Source organism: Montipora foliosa, chromosome 7 (genome assembly GCF_036669935.1).
Source record: "Montipora foliosa isolate CH-2021 chromosome 7, ASM3666993v2, whole genome shotgun sequence".
NCBI lineage: Eukaryota > Metazoa > Cnidaria > Anthozoa > Scleractinia > Acroporidae > Montipora > Montipora foliosa.
In genome coordinates, this window is record NC_090875.1 from 24,450,058 (window position 1) to 24,455,057 (window position 5,000).

General features: G+C 38.4%; 1 protein-coding gene across 2 annotated transcripts in view; it reads right to left on the reverse strand.

Moving 5' to 3' along the window:
* LOC138011495 (uncharacterized) overlaps positions 1 to 2,655 on the reverse strand; it is a 22,470-nt gene extending 19,815 nt beyond the window's left edge. The window contains exon 1 of one of the 2 annotated variants that reach the window (XM_068858513.1): positions 2,504 to 2,655. The gene's annotated coding sequence lies outside the window, so the exon portion shown is untranslated. The remainder of the gene's footprint in view (positions 1 to 2,503) is intronic. The other variant, XM_068858515.1, reaches the window with a different exon arrangement.
* Between the last annotated feature and the right edge of the window lie 2,345 nt (positions 2,656 to 5,000).

Below are 5,000 nucleotides of genomic sequence, written 5' to 3' on the forward strand. Positions count from 1 at the left end.
GGCCACATAACAACTGAGAATGATTTCCCAGCTTTGTAAATGACATTTTGATATAGACTGATATAAATTTGAAAAAAGGTGGGCCGACGTTTTTCAAATTTACCCAAATTCAATCCATTTCAATCTTCTCCAGTTTTGTCCATCCATGTCCTTTATTGGCTTCCCTGTGTTTTGTTAGAGTTCTTCTATAGTTTTGAACAGTTATTTTGATATTTTAGTTAATTCTATGACCATTCGATCAGTGCTAAAATTGCCTGAAATTGCGTGACCTAGCCCCTTTCGGAGGGGATGTCAGGAATATTTTAATCCAGTTGTGCAAACGTGACGAGCGCGACGCGCGAGGAAAGGTTCCCCGCAGAGAGACACAGACAGAGAGAGAGAGAGAGAGAGCGAGAGTGTGTGTTATTACTTCAAATAACTTCGAAAACGAGAGGAAAAACCAAAGCTAATTTTATGGATATTTTCATTTAGTAAACGAGATGGACCTGTTAAAAGTCATTTGCATGAAAAATGTGGGAATATTTTCTTTACTTCGTTCGCAAAAGTTACGCTTAATTGACTTAGAACAAAAGATTAAGTAAATGTTTAACTGTGCAAGATAATCGGCCACGTGTGGAGGCCATATATCCATAGCGCAGCGTTTCAAACGAAGGCCGGAAATACGTATGCGTTCCAGGCTAGACTCACCAAGGACGTTCGCGAATTAAAAAGTGCTTTATCACTTCCGGGTACAATCTGTTTCTATGGTTTCATCCACCAACAAATTGAGGCTTTTAATTAAAGCTCTTAAAGCTTTTGCTATATATTTTACCTTACAACATGACAAGATAGCTGACTTAAAAGCACTGACTTAAAAGATAGATGACTTAAAAGCATTTTCACATTTGACTTGCAAATCGTTTGAATAAAGTGAAATTTTTCAGTTGCCAATTATTGTTGTAGACTAAACAGGAAGTAAGTGAACGAAAATCCCTTATTTGGAAGCAAAACATTCTGATAGGAAACAATTTAAACCGCTTGTAAATTCCAGGATGACTCGTGACCGCACTTCGTTTCATCACCACCAACTTTAACAAGAGCTCAGCCTCAGATGCTAATCGGAACCTTCCGGAGACTTCAGGCGCTTTCCATTCAACGGAATTTTCGAAAATTTCGGGTGGAAATTCACGAAGAGAATTTTTGTTAAGTTGAATTTTCACCCAAAATTTAAGAAAATTCCGTTCAATGGAAAGAGGTGTTTGTCAACTGCAGACCGCTTACAAATAGCGCTGCTTACAAATAGGCTGCTGCTTACAAATAACCTGCTTACACAAATAGCGCTGATAAAAAAATTTTAATTCTAAGAACCCATTTTACAACGGTGAGCTTTCATTAACTGCGAGTTAAGGCCATGTTACACGAGGCAATTTTTCTTGCAACTCGCATCGCAACAAACGTTGCGTTGCAAGTTGCGAGAAAAAATTCACGTGTAACATCCCATTTTGCAACTGCAATTGTTGCGTTGCGAGTTGCGAGAAAAGTAGAACGACCCTCTACTTTTCGCAACGTTGCGAGACAAGTTGCTTGCATGTGACAACCCTCTGCAACTCGCAACGCAATTTTGTCAGAATGGGCCAATCAGAGCTTATCTTTCGGCGACTTAGCGCGTCCACCATCTTGTTTGTTATTGTACGCGTTGCAAGTTGCGAAAGAAGTTGCCAACGTGTAAGTAACATACCCTCTGCATTTTGAAAGGTTTTTTATTCGTCATCGTCGCGTTGCGAGTTGCAGGAAAAATTGCCTCGTTTAACATGGCCTTTAGGGTTAGTCTGCAGTCTGCAAGTGTGACGACACCGATGCTTGATACGAATCCCTTCCATTGTCAAGTTATTTAAATAATATGGATTTTTAAAGCAAGCGCTTGAAGGAACCATCGATTAAACTGCCAAATTTACTCAATTATCAAGGGACAACGGACAACGAGATGCATGATTACGCGAGTTCAACTGACGCACGTACTATATCCCCAGCTATATCCAGCCGATCCATAAGTCCGCTATATCCAGTGAATAAAATACACCCCACTTTTAACATTGGTCAAGCTTTTGCTTCACTTCCTTCCTCAAAAACGTGCTTAGAGTGAGCATATTCATGGTTATTCGCAAGCAAATACATGCAAAACTCTTTGTACAGAATGAAACTGTCGGATGGTGACTTATCCACCAGAGAAAGTTACTTCAACCTTTCAATATTGGGGCATGCTGAAATTTGCATGATATAGGGAAGTGGAATAGCTTATTACAAGATCACTTTAAGTTTTGCAGAACGGAATTGAATTTGTCTTAAGTTCTGTAAAAAACAACTGATGTCAACACTTCGTGAACTTGTTAGTTGTAATAATGCAGTTTCGTTTTTGGGTCAAATTTTGGGACTTCTCTTGCCACTAAGCCGGCAATCAAATTTGTTCTTGCAAGGGTTCAGGGTTTGTTAGAAACGTTTGCCTATTTAAAAAAATAAGACTCACCACTTTCTGGGGTTTTGATCTGTTTTCTCAAGTCCTTTGACGGAGTCTTGTTTTTCTTGCGAAATATTATATTATCCTCCTTGCCTGTTTCCTTGCCTCAGAGAGTTTGTTCTTGAATACAGAAAATCCACCAAAAGAAAAAGACCCGTGGCCTCAAATGTAAATAAATAAGAATACGTTACTAACCAAGTCCTCTCCAATTCAGTGTTGTATTATTGAGGTAGATAACGGCAAATTATTTATTTTGTGTTTCAACTCAAAACTGTGCACTAGAAAATGATAAATTCCCTTTATAGCCAGGGACTGTCACTGGGCCCGCTATGCTGTAAGCAGTCGATTCGACGGATGCGTATTTTTAGAAGCAACATCATCGAGCGGTGTCATAAAAATATCGATCCACGCGAAGCGTCTTATGACAGGTGCCCTGTGAAAAGAGACGATGTAGGGGATAAGCAGGAAGTTTAATTTCTCTTTCCATGAACAGAGAAATTAAACGATGGTAAGGACATAACTGTCGTGTCCCGAAAATGAACGGCTTCAAATTCTGTTGGAAAAAATTACCCACGTTTCTCCGAGTGCTGACACTTGGCCGAAACTACTTCAGTTCCGTGTAAATTAATGTTCATTTGTTCACAGGGCATTTAACTTGTGATTTAATGCAAAAGGAATTTTTTTAAAATAGCCTGATTTAAATATCCAAGCAAAATTGCCTTGACGATGTCTCATTTCTGCATATTTTCAGCAAGTTACATTTTATATTTCGATCCGATAGTAGGTCATACCTGCACCCGACAGTTTCAGTCTTAAAACCCAAAATAGCCGCAAAAACGTGCTCATGCCTTGAAATGCGTCGTGGATCTTATGCCATTTTCAGTCGGCGCCTCATCAGTGTTACGTTTAACCTATATACATCATATTCATGAAACAGGAGCCCATGAGTATAGACTCCTGGTATAAATAACGGTGTTTTTTCGCAATATTCGAAAGCATCCACTGGTATGATATCTGTTTACATTAAAACTCAGGTTAAGTTTTTTAGAAAACAATAATAATAATAACAATAATAATAATAATACTAATACTAATACTACTACTACTACTACTACTACTAATAATAATACTATTATAATAATAATAATAATAATATGATGATGATGACTTGACGTTGCTCGACGGCAATATCCTACCAGAAAATATTCTCTATCTTAATTTGCTTGCCGATGAACGGAGCAGCCGACCTGATTAAGGGAGTTAATTAACCGTTTAGGGAAAAGGAATGGACAGCTATCGCGTAGCCCACAGTCAACATGGTTGATGTACAAAAGCAAATATCGTACAGCTCCATTGGAATAATTCATGACAGGTTGTTCCTAGTATTGAGCTGATAAGCTCTAAATAACCTGCTTCTGCAGACAAGCCACGCCTGTTGGCCTGGATGACAAAAGTATGTTATTTCTCTTCCTTTCCAGCGGAGACTAAAAATATTCAATGTGATTAACTGGTCAAAAAATTCTTCGTTAGGCCGAGCTCTTAGCAAGCGAGCGGTGAAAGAAATACCTAGTTTTCCGTATGAAAAGGACCAACTGCAATAACCCGTTACAAAGTTAAATATTAACTTTGTTTTGATTACAAAACAGCTCGGTAGAACGCTAACAAATGTTATCAAAATATAAGCTTCAGCTTACCATTTTCGGCAGTTCTCAAGACATAAATTTCAACAATTTCGGCCTCAGTGCATTTTTATCTTCTCGCACAAATGTGTGTAGGTCTGTTACAATCAAAGCGACACACGAACACGTAATTCTTTTTTGTAGTCATTTTATCAAGGGAAAATTGCAACTAAACAAAGCCCACGTGCAGCTGGTGGAATTGCTGACACCATGCAAGCGAGGCTGCTCAGGGGAAGGAAAGTCCAGAAACATTTCGGGTTTCGGATGAAATACAAATTCTTCTTTTTTTTTTACATTCAAAAGGAAAACGTTTTCAGACATGGAACTTTGCACATGTTCTGTTTTTCGTTGGTCTTGAAAAACGGGTCTTAGCATCAAAAACAGAAACAAGAATTTCCCTATACATACTGTAGAATCACAACAACAACAAAAAGTGGGGTCGAGCACATTAAAATGTTGTTCGTACTTGGCAACAAAATCAGCGCACCAAAACAATGCAGTTCTTTCCGAAGATAAGCAGTTTGCATTTAATGGTTTTTCTAGAACAGTTGCATAATAATTTGTTCACGTCAGATCGATCAATATTTGACAAATGCCGCTTACCTCATTTCGCATCGACCAGAACTGTCATCCCCCAAGCCCAATGTTTAATGTCGATCAAACATGAGAGCATATCAGTTACTTTCATTTTTATATTTATTAATTCAACGCTCAGAGAGGCGGCCAAAAATATTTTTTCCAATATGCTTAATAGTTTAGCCATCAATTAAGAGATTGGAGTCAGAGAACTCGCGTTGTTAACGACTCCTGTAAGACACCTACAAGAA